Genomic DNA, 18,994 nt, shown 5'->3' on the forward strand with positions numbered 1-18,994 from the left:
TACATTTTATTCACTTTTTCAAAATCGTTTAGAAATTGGTAAAAAATGTAAGTTAAAATGTGGCCATCTGTGGTTTTTAATACCCTGTAAGTATGTTACAATTTAGGACCTAGATGTTTCAAACACAGGTTTTATTTACTACAATTTTTAAGGACACTGTATTTTTCATTTTAGGTTTTATCTCCTACCATTTTAAAAGACTATATCTTATTTTTGGTTTTATCTCCTATCATTTTAAAAGACTATATTTTTTATTTTTGGTTTTATCTCCTACCATTTTAAAAGATATTTTTTATTTTTGGTTTTATCTCCTACCATTTTAAAAGACTATATTTTTCATTTTGGGTTTTATCTCCTACTATTTTAAAAGACTATATTTTTTTTTTATTTTGGGTTCATCTCCTACCATTTTAAAAGACTATATTTTTTATTTTTGGTTTTATCTCCTACCATTTTAAAAGATATTTTTTATTTTTGGTTTTATCTCCTACCATTTTAAAAGATATTTTTTATTTTTGGTTTTATCTCCTACCATTTTAAAAGACTATATTTTTCATTTTGGGTTTTATCTCCTACTATTTTAAAAGACTATATTTTTTTTTTATTTTGGGTTCATCTCCTACCATTTTAAAAGACTATATTTTTTATTTTTGGTTTTATCTCCTACCATTTTAAAAGACTATATTTTTCATTTTGGGTTTTATCTCCTACTATTTTAAAAGACTATATTTTTTTTTTATTTTGGGTTCATCTCCTACCATTTTAAAAGACTATATTTTTTATTTTTGGTTTTATCTCCTACCATTTTAAAAGACTATATTTTTCATTTTGGGTTTTATCTCCTACTATTTTAAAAGACTATATTTTTTTTTATTTTGGGTTCATCTCCTACCATTTTAAAAGCCATTATTTTTTATTACGGGGTTTATCTCCTACCATTTTAAAAGACTATATTTTTACTTAGGGTTTTATCGCCTACTATTTTAAAAGACTTTTTTTTTTTATTTGTGGTTTTATCCTAACATTTTGAAAGACTATTTTCTATTTTGGGTTTTATCTCCCACTATTTTAAAAGACTTTATTTTTTATTTTGGGGTTTATCTCCTACCATTTTAAAAGACTATATTTTTTTAACTTAGGGTTTTATCGCCTACTATTTTAAAAGACTTTTTTTTTTATTTGTGGTTTTATCCTAACATTTTGAAAGACTATTTTTTATTTTGGGTTTTATCTCCTACTATTTTAAAAGACTTTATTTTCTATTTTGGGTTTTATCTCCCACTATTTTAAAAGACTTTATTTTTTATTTTGGGGTTTATCTCCTACCATTTTGAAAGACTATATTTTTACTTAGGGTTTTATCTACTGTACTACTATTTCAAAAGACTATATTTCTACTTAGGGTTTTATCTCCTACCATTTTAAAAGACTTTATTTTTTATTTTGGGTTTTATCCTAAAATTTTAAAAGACTTTATATTTTATTTTGTGTTTTATTCCAACATTTTAAAAGACTATTTTTCATTTTGAGTTTTGTCCTAACATTTTGAAAGACTTTATTTTTTATTTTGGGTTTTATCCTAACATTCTAAGACTATATTTTTTATTTTGGGGTTTATCTCCTAGCATTTTAAAAGACTATATCTTTTATTTTGGGTTTTATCTCCTACCATTTTAAAAGACCATATTTTTTTTTTTTTGGGGGGGGGGGGTGTTATCACCTACTATTTTAAAAGACTCTATTTTTTATTTTGGGTTTTACCCCCTACCATTTTGAAAGACTTTTTTTTTTAATCTTTACAACAGGGAGTTTACATTCTGTTTCAGATTCTAAATTGTCAGGTATCAAGAAATAGAACGTAGAACATATGATGAAATAAAGGCTTCTATTATTGTGACCAGTCTAATTATTTAACATTGAAATTGCTTACTAAATCATAATCAGTCTTTGAAGAATAATTTTGGTACAATTAAACGTATAATTTTCCTCAATTTTTTTCTGGCAAGAAACGCAATTATTTGAAGTGATAAACTTTATAACCGTGTTCCCTTAAAGGTTTAAAGGCTGCTTATGAATGGCAGGGGCAAGGGGAAGTGACATTGCGCTAGCAACCAGGACAATGTCCTAGCGCCCAAGCCCCTCTCCACCCAAGCTAGGACCAAGGAGGCCAGGCAGTGGCTGCTGATGACTCAGCAGATAAACCTCTAGGCTCCCCCAAACTCCCCATCCTTAGCTCACAAGGATAGTAAGGTTGCAAACACTAAAGGAACTAACGAGTCTGAGCGGGACTCGTACCCCCATCTGGCATTCACCAAACAGAGACATTACCAACCAGGCCACAACAACCCCTAAATAGTGCAGGTGAAATCTCTCAAAAATTGAATATCCTATAAGATTTATTGCCACATATTTTGGAGTAGTAACGAAATGATTTCTAGTAGGTTATATGTTCATGCACAGACAATAAAAATGCTCTTGCTTGGTAGCAATGATATTCTCACCTGAAATCATTCTGTCAACTAAAGATGTTATATTCGTTTCTGTTTCTGTCCAGAACTTGATAATTAGACAAGTGCCGAGAATTAAGATTAGCAGAATTTTGACACATCTTGTGGTGTTCATCATCTTTCCTCCACTGTAAACAAAAACAAAACAAAAATCAATTAGAAGAAGCAAAGGTTGTTTGAATTATTTTTTTAATCTGTCAATTTTTACTTGGTTCTTTTGTCATGGCAAAGATTGGTTTCTTAGGTAGTCATTTTATATTTGGTGATTATGTACGTTAGGTTAATTGCTGTGGATAAAATGGTGAAGTTTGCAATAGGATAACCTCAGAGATCTCAGAACAGATGGTCCAACTCAGAGGCAAGATTAGACCTAACCAAACCTGACCTAAATCATCTCTTCAGAAACGTTTTATTTTTTTATTTTTTTTTCTTCATGCAGCGAATGTGGAACAATTGAGACTGCTTTGAATTGAATTTTATAAGAAAATTGAGAAAGTAGTTTTTGATGCTATAAATATATCTTTTTGGTTAACTCCTGGGTATCAGACATTGAAGATCTGCTATAGATTTGATTTCACGCGCAACTTATAATGGGGTTTTGGAAGAATTTTATCACTAGATAATCTCTGAAGAACTTTTTCCCTTGTCGTTTTATTTCATAATTTAGTCAACTTACTTGTTTTCAATATATTCAACAGGTTTGAATCTAATGATGGTGGTGCAACATCATTTAATTTAAAAATTTAAAATTAAAAGGCCGCTCATGAGAGTCATGAATGGCAAAGGAAAGGGACTGTGACATTGCCATAGCAAGTAGGACAATGCCCTATAGACTGACCATATGATCAGCGCCCAAGGCCCCCCCCCCTCTCCACCCAAGCTAGAATCAAGGAGGGCCAGGCAATGACTGCTGATGACTCAGCAGATGGACCTATAGGCTCCTGCAAACACCCCATCCTTAGCTCACAAGGATGGCGTGATTGCAGCGACCAAAGAAACTAAGGAGTTTCAGTGAGACTTGAACCCCAATCTGGTGTTCACCAGTCAGTGGCGTTACCACAGCGGCCACCAAAACCCTAAGGCCGGGAGCACACTAGCGACTCTGTGGCGCCACAAAGCCACAGCATCGTGTGGCGGGGATGTGGTCTCCCATAGGTTTCCATTGTTTTCAAGTTTTGCCACGCAAACTAGCGACTGTGGCAAGCGACTGTGGCTCTCTGTCGCCTATCCCCGCCACAGGCGTGGCGTGGCTTTGAAAACAATGGAAACCTATGGGAGACCACATCCCCGCCACACGATGCTGTGGCTTTGTGGCGCCACGGAGTCACTAGTGTGCTCCCGGCCTAAAGGTCAATATCGGGTTCTTTAGACACTTGTCTGTTCGCCCTCTCTTCTAGCACTTAAGTAAATCTCCCATTGTTCTTTCATTATCTTTCACGTTTTATTACAACATATCTTATTACTGTAAATACTATTCACTTGGTTTATGAAATGATTGCGTTTGCAAAACGATTATTGAGCATTTAGATATCACAACAGACACTGTACATGTAAACTTCATAACAAATTACACATGCTAAAATCTTTAAACGTTTTACAAAATAGATCGGAAAATCAAAATACAGTAGCTTTTTAAATATGTGGATATATAGAATTCTCTTTAACCCCCTAAGAACCTATCTCATTTCTGTTAAAGGTGTGACGGGCCGAGAGAAGGTTGTGAACTCAAAGGCAGTGTGAAAGCAACTGAGTTAATTTATTATAGAACACTCTCCTTTATATACAAAACCTCAAGGCAACAGGAAATTACATGTTCGAGAAACAGACAATGTTACATAGGAGAAACGCAGACATGTTTATTCTGGTTCTTTTTAGTGCAAGGGAAGAGTGAAGATACAAGCATAATATGTACAAAATGAATTATGTACGATCGTGTGACACACGGTTGGTACATGGCTCCCCCCCTAAAAATGACATACTGTACATGTTAAATAGGGTGCCCTGATCTAGAGAGGCGAACTGTAGGCGGGTGATCTGGCAGAAGATAAGCAGGTTTTAGACGATCAATGGAGACCCAGTCTTCTTTGCCACGAATGTTTAGTAGGAATGCTTTCGGACTGCTGCGGATCACAAGGAAAGGGCCCGTGTAAGGGGGCGTTAGCGGTGGCTTGCTAATGTCGTTGCGCAGGAAAACGTGCATTGCAGAGTGCAAGTCTGTTGGTATGTGATGCTTCGCTGGGCGCTTGTAAGTCTGGCGGCATGGAGTAAATTTTCCCACGACGTGACGTATGCGCTGGAGATCGTCGGAGGATGTTGTAGAAGGAAAAAATTCGGCAGGGACGACCAACGGGTCGCCATACACCATTTCAGCTGCCGAGACGTCGATGGCGTCTTTAGGAGTGGTCCTTAGTCCCAGGAAGACCCAGGGAAGCTGAGTAAACCAGTTGGAATCCTTGCAGCGGGACATCAAAGCTGCTTTGAGGGTGCGATGAAAACGTTCAACAATTCCATTGGCAGCGGGGTTGTAGGCCGTTGTCTGATGTAGGGTGATGCCCAGGAGATTCGCTAATGATGTCCACAATTGAGAGGTGAAAGTGGTTTCCCTGTCAGAAGTAATATGCTCAGGGATACCAAATCTTGCAATCCATCCAGAGAGTAAGGCAGATGTACATGAGGCGGACATTGTAGTTTCCATGGGAATGGCTTCAGGCCAACGAGTGGAGTGGTCGACGACGGTAAACAGGTAACGATGTCCTTGTGATGTGGGTAGGGGGCCTACAACGTTGACGTGAATATGTGCGAAACGACGCTGAGGTTGAGGAAAGGTGCCCACTTCCGGAATCCATGTGTCGATGTACTTTGGAAGTTTGGCAAGAAGTACAGGCGCGGACCCAATCCTTAGCATCCTTAGAAATGCCGTGCCAAATGAACTTTGCCTTCAGCAGCTGTGCAGTAGAACGGCACGAGGGATGTGAAATGCCGTGAATTAAATCAAACACCTGCCGTCGCATGGGAGCAGGAATCCAAGGTTGCGGTCTACCAGTACTAACGTCACAGAGGAGGGTGGTGTTGGAGTCTTCGAGGGGGAAGTCTTCCCAACGGAGGGACGTGTTATGTATTATTGTAATAATGTACTATATTATTTCAAGTGTTGCAGGTATTGCGCAACATTGTATCATATTGCATGAATAAGACATGTTATGCTTTGTACATAAGAGTAATGATTTGTTTTGGTGTTAGGATTCAAACATTTGTTGATTACCTCAAAGATAGGATGTGATTCTTTATGATTTTGTACTGGAGTTGGATTTAAGTCTTTTCAGAGCGATGCTCTTTTGGTTTGGCAATGTTTTGGTTTGTCAGATTAAGTAAGACGCTCCACACACACTTGGGAGTCAGCTGTCACAGAGCAAACAGAGCAATGTAGTCATTTATACATTAAACGTGTATTTTAAGAATACCAACGTCTTATTCATCCCACCAAACAAAACTGACGACTAGAGATGGGATCAGCTGAGAAATAATTACTAACAATTGTTCATCTATGTTCCAGGTAATTATTATGGTTAATAGAACTTCCTACCAAAGTACCACATCCAAAACTGACGACTAGAGATGGGATCAGCTGAGAAATAATTACTAACAATTGTTCATCTATGTTCCAGGTAATTATTATGGTTAATAGAACTTCCTACCAAAGTACCACATCCAAAACTGGCGACGTTCAGGACGACGGACAAGCAGGGAGAAGCATTTGACCTTATGTACAAGGACGGCCAGCACAAGAGAAGGTCCGTTTTTACATCAGGGGACAAGAGTAAAATCGCCCAAGGAAGATTTTACAAGCAGCAGAACAGGAATTTCATCAAATAAACAGCTAGGGGTGAAATTTAAAGTTGGGTAGGTAGGAAGTACACTTGTGACTGCAGAACAGTAGCTTAACCTACCATAGTTATTAAGGTAAGCAATCAAAATGCCTTTTAACATAGAACACCCACAAAGTTTCAGCATCACTGCTGAGCCCAATTCTGTTGCAACACGATGGCAACAGTGGTGTGAGGAATTTAAGATTCATTTAGAAGCATTAGGGAACATGAAGGATGCCCAAAAGAAGGCATTATTACTTCATACAGCAGGTAGGGAAGTTCGGGAAGTGTTTAAGACTTTGCAGCCTACAGATGACACAAGTGAAGCTGCAATTAAGGCTCTTACCACATATTTTGCTCCTCAGGTCAATAAATTTTTTGAAAGATACCAGTTTTCAGCGCAGGCTTATCAGAAAGAAAATGAAAGTTTAGATGCATTTGTGACTAGACTAAAGAATTTAGCCGTTTCATGTGAATTTCTAGAGTTAGAAAATGTTATCATAGATCAAGTAATTGCACATTGCACATCAGAAGAGCTAAGAAAGAAATTATTGCAAGATAAAGATTTAACATTAGAAAAGGTATTGATAACAGGCAGAGCTTTAGAAACATCAAATAGGCAAAGTAACATAATAGGTAGTTCTACAAGCAATAGAATGGAAAATTCTAAAATTAATACAGTAGGTTCTAAGTGGAAAACCAATGAGAATCAGAGAAGGAATATGTCAAAGCCTAGTCATAGAAAAGTGCCTAACACTAATGTTCATAAATATCAGAATCAGGCTTATACACAGAAACAACAGGAAAAACCCAAGTGTTTTAGGTGTGGTAAAACTGATAATCTTGCATAAGAAGCAAAGAAATGCCCTGCTACTGGACAAACATGCCAGAATTGCAGAAAGATGGGTCATTTTGCAACTGCTTGTAGATTCCCTAAACAGTACGCAAAGAAAATAAATGCTACAGTTGATACTATGGGTCAAGAGAATAATGCGGAAAATGTTCATGATAATCAGGTTAGTTCAGAAACTGATTTTGCGTTTCGCATAAATTCAGTCAACAAAGGTGCAAAGAAACATATCATGGTAGAAGTAATCATAAATGGTAAACCAATTTTGATGCAAGTTGACACAGCAGCCGATGTATCAATTATGTCTGAGAAAATGGCAAAAAGCATTCCTAATTTGTTATTAGAAGGTACAAATAGAGTTTTGAAAAGTTATAATGGTTTTGATATTCAGGTAATAGGTACTTCGAACGTAGAAGTACAGTACAAAGAACAGAAATTAGAGAGAATGCCATTAACAGTAGTAAAAGGTAATGGACAAACTTTGCTAGGTTTAGATTGGCTACAGTATTTGAAGTTAGATTGGCCTAGTATTTTGAAGGTTACAGGTAGACAAGATGAAAACAAAAAGGAAATATCTATGGATAATATCATATCAGAGTTTCAAGACGTATTTGAAGATAAAATAGGTACAGTAAAGAACGCAAAGGCAATTTTAGTTTTGAAACCTGACAGTTCTCCTAGATTTTTTGCTCCGAGACCAGTACCGTATGCATTGAAAAGTGCAGTTGAAACAGAAATCAGGAGATTAGAAAATGAAGGTTCCTGGGAAAAGGTTACATATTCAGATTGGGCTACACCATTAGTTCCTATTGTGAAGGAAAGTGGACAGGTTAGGTTATGTGGAGATTACAAAGTAACGTTGAATCCACAACTGCAAGTAGCTCAACATCCCTTACCAAATCCGAAAGACATGTTTGCAACTATGTCAGGATGCAGTGTTTTTTCTAAATTAGATTTAAGACAAGCATTTCAACAGCCTCCCATGGATGAAGCTTCACAAGAATTATGCACAGTAAATACATCCTTAGGTTTGTTTAGGCCAAAGAGATTACCTTATGGAGGTGCAAGTAGTCCAGCTATATGGCAACAAACTATGGATAAGATTTTTTCAGGAATGCAAGGTGTATTCATTTTTATAGATGATATTTTAATTGCGGGTAAAGACACAAGAGAACATAGAGAAAGATTGCGAACAGTTCTGAAGAAGTTGAAGGAACATAATATTAGAGTAAATAAGAACAAATGTATTTTAGAAGTTGATTCAGTGGAATACTTAGGTTTTGTAATAAATGGCAAGGGTATTCACAAAACTAAAGAGAAGATTAAAACTGTACAATCAACAAAAGTGCCAGAAAATGTTAAGGAATTACAATCATTTCTAGGTTTAGTAACATTTTATGGGAATTTCATTCAGAATTTGTCTACAATTGCACACCCATTGTATACTCGGTTGAATAAGGGGGTAGAATGGAAGTGGACAAAAGAGTGTCAGGAATCTTTTGAAAGAATCAAGCAGGAAATCACATCACCTACATTCTTAGTACATTATCAAATGGATTTACCAGTTAAATTAGTATGTGATGCATCAAACATAGGTTTAGGTGCAGTATTATCTCATGTAATGCCAGATGGAACAGAAAAACCAATTGCATTCACTTCTAGAGTATTGAACAAGGCAGAAAGGAATTACTCTCAAATAGAAAAGGAAGGTTTAGCATTAGTTTATGGAGTTAAAAAACTCCATATGTATCTTTATGGTAGGAATAAGTTCACACTTGTTACAGATCATAAACCTTTATTAGAAATATTGGGTCCAAAAGCAAGTTTACCTACGTTGGTAGCTGCAAGACTACAACGTTGGGCAGTTACGTTAGCAGCGTACCACTATGATATAGAATACCGTCCAACTTCAAACATGGGTAATGCAGATGCTTTATCCAGATTACCCGTAGACAAAGCTCCAGAGGAGTATGATGACAGTGTTCTGTTAATTTCTGTATATGATGTACCAATAACTGCAAAAGATGTAGCACACAGTACCAAGCAAGACCCAGTACTTAGTAAGGTTTTGGAGAGTTTAATGACAGGTAGGGACTTATGTGGAAAAGAGGAAAATTGTAAACCGTATAAGGATATATGGTATGAACTGAGTGTAACACAAGGAATAGTGATGAGAGGTTCCAGGGTAGTTATTCCTAATTCACTGAGAAATAAGGTTCTGTCTGAAATACATGCTGATCACCAAGGTATTGTAAGATTGAGATAGTTTGTATACTTAACTGTCTAACTATTGTTATTCTCCGAAGTAATATTCATATAACTGTTAAGCTAATTATTGCTGTAATAGTTCTTAACTGCTATTGCTGTTAACTATCATAATCATTGTTTACTTCCTGTATATACTATTCTCAGTATTCAGTACTGAACTGTGTCTTGCACCGTGAGTTTTGAATAATAAATACTGAAAGGAACCGCTGTGTTTGTCAAACCATGACTGGTGGCAGCAAGTCAGAATCCACGCCTACCGAACATAACCCTGTTGCAAAGGAGATTATGCTGAGTGTGTCTTTTGGGGATGATGTGTCTCCAATGTCTTGGCAGTCCTTTTCATCGCATTTCTCGTTAGTCAAGCAAGCAAACTTACTACGAGGAGTACCGTCTTGGCGCGACGCAGGATATAGGGCCCTCATGCTGAGATTACAATTTAGGGGACCAACAGCCAACTATGTTGAGCAACAGTCGTTACAGGACCCTGAGTGGGGTAAGGACGATGTTGCAATTATGGACAGACTTGCGCAGCGGATTCTCACGGCGGATGCAATTGAAGTAAGGATTCTGAGGTTTGAGGAATCTATACAGTTGCAGGGGGAGAGTCTGAGTGATTATATGACTCGTCTGCAACTGTTGGCAGGTCAAGCATTTGCTAAAGAACCAACTGATATTGTACGGAAGCGTGTTGTATGGCGATTTCTCTCGGGGTTGCACGATGCAGATGTTCGATCCCAATTGATTAGAGAGAAGTGGATGGAGTCAGAGGAGACTGCCAAGTCGTATGATGAGGTGGTAAAAATTGCATTGGCAGCGTTGTCTACTAAACGAGCAACTAAAGCTACAGGACCTAGGAATCCCAGTGTCCATGTGAAACAAATTGAGGGTACGTCCAATGTCTGTTTGATGGAGGACACACCGGAAAATATGGAGGTTGCAACTGTACGAGGAAATGCTAATGCTGGATCATGGGGCAGCAAGAAGAGGGAATCCTATACTTCTCGTAAATTTAAGTGTTATTATTGTAAAATGACACATGCGGGTGGATGGAAAGCATGTGCACGAAGGAAAGATGAAAATCCTGCTTGGTACCCTCCCCAGGTTCAAGGAAGAAATTTTCAGTGAGGACTGCTCCACACGGGAGCTTGGAGCAGTCTGTAAAATTTAATTCTACTTCCGCTTTCCAACGCACTGTGGCTTTGGTACAGCCAAGGGTGAAGGGTCAAATGAGATATCGGCATGTGCTCTCCAGCCAAACAGCAACTCGGATATTGAAAAATATTACAAATTACGTTACTGTGGAGATGATGAAAACTAAGTATAATGCTTTGGTGGACACCGGAAGTGATTATTCCTTAGTTTCTGAGGATATCTTGAGTGATGCTCAGAAATCTCTTGTCAGCTCGAGTAATATTACAGCTTGCGGAGCTAGCAGTGAAGAACTTCAAATTGAGGGAGAAATTCTGATGGATATAAAGTTAGGCAAAACCATAGTGAGACAACATAGGTTCGTTGTGGTATCTAAACTTGTTACTAGAGTGATACTTGGGATGGACTTGTGGATAAAACTTGGCACAGTCACTCTAGATTTGACAAAAGGGAGGTTGCGAGTGGATTCAATAAAATTATCATTGCCCTTGAATACGGGGGAAAGGACACAATCACATAAATCATGCTCTGATGGAGTGGTGAAGCTCATTGTTAGAGCTGAGAATGCAGTTGTGATACCTCCTAGGACAGAATTATTTATATGCTGCTCAGCTGATGGGATGGTTCCAGATGAGCAGTATCTGTTGTGTCCCCGACGCCCTGAGGGTTCTCCGGTTGCCCCCCCTCATTGCTGCATCCAAGGTTCAATCAAGAAGAAAATGTATGTGAGAGTTGCAAATGTATCGGATAAAAGCGAAACTGTGCAGAGTGGAGAGGAGATCGGGGAACTAGAGCCCAGTGTGGTAGGATACGATGGCAACCATAGCCTTTCAAGTTCAATTGAGGGGAAAAGAGGAAATTTTATCCTTGGAGAGTCTCTTACTTTTGAGCAGAAAGAGGAAATGGACAAGGTACTTCATGAGTTCAAGAATGTTTTCGATAATGGAGGCCCACTGCCGCTGGTACAGATAGGGGTGGAACACACCATCAGAGTTAACCCAGATTCAGCACCAATAGCAAATAGACCGCGGCGGTTGTCACCTGCTTTGGAGGCAGAAGTCAAGAAGGAGCTAAGCAAACTTCAGGATATGGGCGTAATAAAGAAATCATGTAGCCCTTGGGCAGCTCCTATTGTTTGCGCTCGTCGAGCTGATGGAAGCCTTCGGTTGGCTATTGATTATAGGGGAGTAAATAGCGTGTCCCAGCCAGCAACATTGCATCCAATTCCTGTCGTCGAGGATCTTCTTGATAGACTTGGTCAGGCAAAATACTTTTCAGTGCTTGATGCAAAGTCTGGATACCATCAGATGCCTCTTCGGAGGGAAGATTGTGAGGTCTCAGCCTTTGTAGTCCCATGGGGGCAGTTTGAATGGCATGGTAGAACTCCTTTTGGTCTGAAAGGGGCAGGTTATACGTTTCAACGGATGATGGCTACAATACTCAGTGATTGCAACTATACGGATGCATTGTGTTATCTCGACGACATACTGGTCTGGGGTTCAACATGGAAAGAACACATAGCAAGGCTCAGAAATGTGTTGAGCAGGATTCGTGATGCTGGGCTTGCGCTGGCCCCGAATAAGTGTAAATTTGGGGTTCGTGAAGTGGAGTATCTGGGTTCTGTGGTTGGTGATGGCATGCTTCGCATTAGTGAGCAAAGAGTTCATCAACTGAGGGATCTTCCTAGGCCTTTGACTGTCAGGCAGTTGCGTCAGGCAATTGGGGCATTTTCTTATGTGCAAAAATGGATTCCAGGGATGTCACAGACTGCTAAGCCCCTGTATGAGGCTTTGGAAAAAAACCCACACCAGAAATTGCATTGGTCGGTCGAGATGGTTGAGGCTTTTGAGAGGCTTAAAAACCAGGTAGCAAATGCTGTGGCACTCCATCTCCCTGACTATAGTAAACAGTTTGTTTTGATTACTGATGCAAGTGATGTTGGAGCAGGAGCAATGTTAGCCAACAAGTCAGCATCCAAGGAACTGTTACCAATTGCCTTTTACCACCATACATTCTCCAAATCCGAGCAGAGGTATTCAACGACAGAAAAGGAATTACTGGCGGTTATCCTGGCGATAAAGAGATTTCGGATGTACCTCTCCTCTGCACCGTTTGATCTGATAACGGACCATCAGGCATTAAGATGGCTAAACACCCTGGATATTAGAGAAGAGAGAGGGCGTCGAGGGAGATGGATTGAAACAATTCAGCAGTTTGACATAAATCCAATTCATAAAAGTGGTCGCAGTGCTGTGATGTCCATGGCTGATTATCTGTCGAGAGTTGGTGCTGATGGAAATCTGGTATCGCATATTGCAAGTATAGCAGTAGGATCTTCTCAGCAGTGGGCCACAGTATTTGTAGATCCCAATGAAATGTTAGAAAAACAGCATTGCGATGAAGGGATCAGGGAAGTAGTGAACTTTATGAAAAATACGAGTTCACCGAGGTGTGTGTCAGAGGAGAATGAGCTTGCCAAATATGGTAACCGTTTGGGTATTACTAAAAATGGAATTCTGTGTTATATAAATTATAAAGGAAGACGCTCACAAGAACATCCCTATGGCGTGAAAGAAGAGTGGTTACCTGTAATACCTAAAGATATGAGACTCTATGCACTTCAAATGATTCATGACAGTCCAATGAGTGGTCACATGGGTCGTGATCGAACATGGGAAAGAGCTCGGAAGAGTTTCTGGTGGCCTCGCATGAAGGCAGATGTCCATGCACATGTCAGTAAATGTGAAGCATGTGGGAGTAACAAAAGATCGAAGCATCCAGGGAAGGCCCCTTTTCAGAACCGCGAGCTCCCGGAATACATGAATGAACAGGTGCAAGTTGATTTCATGGGTCCGTTTCCCATTTCATCCTCACATCCATATCGTTATATCCTTCAAATGCAAGATATTTTGACTCGCTATGTTGTTTTGGTACCTCTTGAGGATTGTTCAGCAAAAACAGCAGTGGATACTCTAGTTGAAAGATGGATTTGCATGTTTGGGGTGCCCCGTGTCATAATGTCGGACAGAGGATCACATTTTACGGCTGATATCTTCAAGGCAATGTGTAACATGTTTGGTATTAAGCAGGACTTTGGTTCTCCTTACCATCCAAGAAGTCAGGCCCAGGTAGAACGTCAAAATCAATTATTAGACAACGTTCGTTGCATGTGTCACAATAATATGGATCTTTGGCCTGAAATGATACCCAGGGTACAGTTCTCTCACAATACAGCTGTAAATACTACGACTACATTTACTCCACATGAGCTCGTCTATGGGACTCCGGCTCGACGTCCAGAGGAGGTTCTAAAAAAGGAAACTTCCAAAGATGAGGATTATCAACCGGACTCTTTGGGTAATGCAGCAATCGCAGAAAGATTTGTGAGAGAGAAAGTAGATAAAATTGAGAAAATTATTAAGGTCGCACGGAACAAGACTGCAATGGCACAACAGATTAGGAATAACCAGCGGAAGTCTTACGGCAAAGCTTTCAAAGTTGGAGATTTGGTTCGATTGAAGTTATCGACAGCTGAGAGACGCCGTTGTGGAGGTGGTAAACTTGCACCATATCTTTCGAAGAAATATAGAGTTATAGAAATACTTCGTGGTGGCTGGACGTATAAGTTAACCCCAGCAGAGACAATAACAGACGAAGTAAAGATAAGACATTTTGACGAACTGGAGAAGGCCCCTGTAAGCAATTATTCTTGGGAAACCGCATTGGCTGATCTTTCAGATGAAGAAGTCATCAGAATAGAGTCAGGGATTGGAAGTAGTTCAGGAGGAATACGTCGGTCTACTCGGGAGCGCCATCCCCCAAGTCGTTTGCAGATAGATCCCAGTAAAAGATCCTATGAATCAGAAGAGGAGGAATTCTGGGATGAATGTTCTAACAGCGAGAATGAGTTAGAAGACGATCAGAATTGCTTATGGCAATAATACTCGTCTTGATAAATGCAACCTGTTAAATAGCAATTATTTATTTTATGTTATTTTATTCTTGTATTATTTAGTAAATTTATTTTGTTTATATTCCCGATTTATTCATATATTGTCTTATAAATAAGAAGGGGAGTGAGATAGTTTGTATACTTAACTGTCTAACTATTGTTATTCTCCGAAGTAATATTCATATAACTGTTAAGCTAATTATTGCTGTAATAGTTCTTAACTGCTATTGCTGTTAACTATCATAATCATTGTTTACTTCCTGTATATACTATTCTCAGTATTCAGTACTGAACTGTGTCTTGCACCGTGAGTTTTGAATAATAAATACTGAAAGGAACCGCTGTGTTTGTCAAACCATGACTAGATCAAAGTCAATTGCGAGAACTTTTGTATGGTGGCCAGGTGTAGATAAATATGTGGAATGTTATATAAAAAATTGTATGAATTGTGTTATGCAACAGAACAATCCTCAATTTGCTAGAATGCACCCGTGGGAGTTACCCAGGTATCCATGGCAAAGAGTGCATATAGATTTTGCAGGTCCTTTTTTGAATTATTTGTTTTTGATAGTAGTAGATGCTTACAGTAAGTGGCCAGAAATTATCCCAATGAAGACAACAACGTCTTACGCCACAATAAAAGAGTTAATGCAAATTTTTTCAACGCATGGTATTCCAGAAAAAATTGTTACAGATAATGGTCCACAATTTACCTCACAAGAGTTTAAAGAATTTTGTAATGTCAATGGTATAAAGCATACATTTTCAGCTACATATCATCCATCTACTAATGGAGAGGCTGAAAGATTTGTCCAAACGTTTAAACACAATATGAAGTGTAAAAAAGCAAATTCAGGTAATATATTTTTGCATGTGTCAAAATTTTTATTGTCTTATAGAACAACGCCGCACAGCACAACAGGCGTGGCACCCTCAAATTTGTTGATGGGGAGGAGGATAAGGTGTAAGTTAGATTTGTTGTATCCAAGTTTGCAAAGTAATTTAGAAGATAAAGGGTATAAACAAGTAGCAAAGCTTCCTAATGTAAGACATTTTTTACCTTTGTCTGATGCCATGGTAAGATCGCACAACACTCCAGAGAAGTGGGTACCAGGAGAGATTGTAAGAGAGATAGGAAATTTACATTATGATGTTCGTGTTGGTGATAATGTTGTAAAACGTCATGTTGATCAATTACAGCCGTTAAACAGAAAGACAGTAGAGCATGTGAATGTTAGAGATGAGAAACTTAAAGAAGTAGTTTGATCAAATGAGTCAAATATTCACCAAGATGGTCCAACATCCAATGTAGATTCAGAACCAATTCATGTACCAGTACAAGATGAGGTTAAAGTACTTCCTAATAGGATTAACAGAGGAAAGCCCCCTGAGAGATTAGATTTATGAAGATTTTTACAATGTCAAGTTAAGGGGGAGGAGACTGTTATGTATTATTGTAATAATGTACTATATTATTTCAAGTGTTGCAGGTATTGCGCAACATTGCATCATATTGCATGAATAAGACATGTTATGCTTTGTACATAAGAGTAATGATTTGTTTTGGTATTAGGATTCAAACATTTGTTGATTACCTCAAAGATAGGATGTGATTCTTTATGATTTTGTACTGGAGTTGGATTTAAGTCTTTTCAGAGCGATGCTCTTTTGGTTTGGCAATGTTTTGGTTTGTCAGATTGTGTAAGACGCTCCACAGACACTTGGGAGTCAGCTGTCACAGAGCAAACAGAGCAATGTAGTCATTTATACATTAAACGTGTATTTTAAGAATACCAACGTCTTATTCATCCCACCAAACAAAACTGACGACTAGAGATGGGATCAGCTGAGAAATAATTACTAACAATTGTTCATCTATGTTCCAGGTAATTATTATGGTTAATAGAACTTCCTACCAAAGTACCACATCCAAAAGGACGTGCAGGATGTCCTACATGCTTGATACTCTGGATCCTGTCGTTGGGCTTCAGCCAGGGCGTTGTAATCCAATCCCAGTTGAACGGCAGCCAACGTGTTTCTTGACAGGGCATCGGCAACGGGATTCATTTTCCCAGGGACGTATTGAAGGGTGAAATTGTATTCAGCCACGGCGGAGAGATGTCGGCGTTGCCGGGCGTACCAGGCATCAAACTGTCGAGTAAAGGCGTGCACCAGAGGCATGTGGTCTGTGCGAATGACGAAGGGCGTACCTTCTAAGAAATGGCGAAAGTGATGGACAGCCAAATGCACCGCCAGCAATTCTCGATCGAAGGTAGAATAACCCGATTCTGCCTTGGACAGTTTTCTGCTGAAGAAGGCCAATGGGCGGGGCGAGCCGTTGACCACCTGCTCGAGTACTGCACCAATAGCGACGTCGCTGGCATTGGTGGAGAGAAGGAGAGGGGCATGTGGGATAGGAAAAGTGAGAGCCGCAGCAGTTGATAGGGCCTTCTTTGCATTGCAGAAGGCTGCTTCTTGAAGGGGACCCCACTTCAGGTCCTTTGGCTTGCCCTTGAGGGAGGTGTAGAAGGGAGCAAGAGTGTGGCGGCAATGGCTGGCAGAAAACGGGGATAATAGTTGATCATGCCCAAGAATTCCTGCAGAGCTTTGACGGTCAAGGGCACGGGGAAGTTCTGAACGGCTGCTACCTTCTCAGGGAGGGGGTGGACTCCTTCAGGAGTGATGCGGTGCCCTAAGAACAACACTTCGTTGGTGCCAAAGGTACACTTGTCGTACCGGACTACAAGGCCGTTTTGTTGCAGGCAGTCGAGCACGATGCACAGGTGACGGAGGTGTTCCTCTTTTGAGGAGGAGAAACGTGGCCCCAGCATTATGAAGGTCAAAACAGGAGTAATTGAAGGTTTATGTACCAAACGGAGTGGTGATGGTAGTCTTGGGGATGTCTTCTGGGTTCATAGGCACCTGATAATACCCCTTCAGGAGGTCGAGCAAAGAGAAAACCTTTGCTTTGTGCAGGTAGGAGGTCACGTCAGCAATGTTTGGGAGGGGGTAGTGATCCGGTTCTGTTTGCATGTGTAGGCGCCTGTAATCCCTACACGGACGGAGGGAGCCGTCTTTCTTCAGAACGATGTGTAAGGGTGACGACCATGAGCTGGAGGCCTTTTGGCAAAGGCCTATTTCCGCCATTTCGGCGAACGTCTGTTTGGCGGCTGCCAATCGTTCCGGTGCCAGACGTCTGAATTTTGCGAAGACTGAGGGTCCCGTCGTCTTGATATGGTGATAAATACCGTGCTTGGCAGGAACCGAGGGCGTTTGGCGAAGTTCTGGACGGAAAACTTCCGGGTACGATGTGAGGAGGTGGGCGTAGGCATCCGTGGGTGCGCTAATGTGGAGAGCGAGGTTAGAGGGGGCTGGTTGAAGAGGTGTGGACAAATACGAGTCTGCGTTGACCAATCGTCGGTGGGCGACATCGACCAGAAGGTGGAAATGAGAGAGGAAATCCGCACCGAGGATTGGCAATGTGACGTCAGCAACGAGAAACTTCCAATTGAATTTACCGTTTCCGAACGATAATGTGAGGTTCTCATAACCGTAGGTGGGTATCGCAGATCCGTTGGCAGCTACCAAGCGGACGTCGGCAGATGTAGATAGACTACGTCGTGTCTTGAAGAGTTTCCTTGGCAAAAGAGAACGACAAGCACCCGTGTCTACCAAAAATCGCACGCCCGTTCCTGCATCATGTAAAGAGAAAAGATTAGAAACACGGGAGGCCACAGCCACGAGCGATGGCCTACTTACACGTTTTATGGCCACTGACAATCCTTGGCACATTTCTTCGCAGTTGCCCCGAATCTGAAGTGGTAGTAGCAAAACTGCGGCAGATGGGAGGTAGTAAATGGCCGTAGAAGTCGTTTGTTGGGGCGCGAGCGATTGGTGGGTGGTGGGCGGCTTTGTCGCTGCTTCGGCACGTCTCGGTGTAGGCGTGTATGTCCTACGGCATTCATGTCAGCTTTGGTTGACGTTGAATAGGCATCCTCTTCGTCAGGGGTGGAGGCGTTGATGGAGGTCTTGAAGTGGCTGTCCATAAGGGCGTCGGCTTTGGTCATCAAGTCCTTTATGGGTAAACTATCGACACCGGGTATGGCAGCGCTTATAGGTCCGGGTAAACAGCGTATCCAAAGGGCACGAAGTAGGTTCACCTCATGAGGAGAGCCGTCTGCGGCAGGTTGAAGGCGAGCGATACTGGTCATTTCCCTGAGGGCAAGCGAAGCCCTTTGGTCACCCAACGGTTGTTGCGAGAGCTGAAAAAGCTTTGCTACACGGGCGGCTGGCGATGGCGAGTACTGCTGCAGAAGGTATGTTTTGAGGGCGTCATACACTATTGGAGTGTCTCCTTGTTCACAAAGCCAGTCGGATATTTCCGGGAAGGTGTCCTCGGGTA

The sequence above is a fragment of the Palaemon carinicauda genome, chromosome 2 (assembly GCF_036898095.1).
Source record: "Palaemon carinicauda isolate YSFRI2023 chromosome 2, ASM3689809v2, whole genome shotgun sequence".
In the NCBI taxonomy this organism is placed as follows: Eukaryota; Metazoa; Arthropoda; class Malacostraca; order Decapoda; family Palaemonidae; genus Palaemon; species Palaemon carinicauda.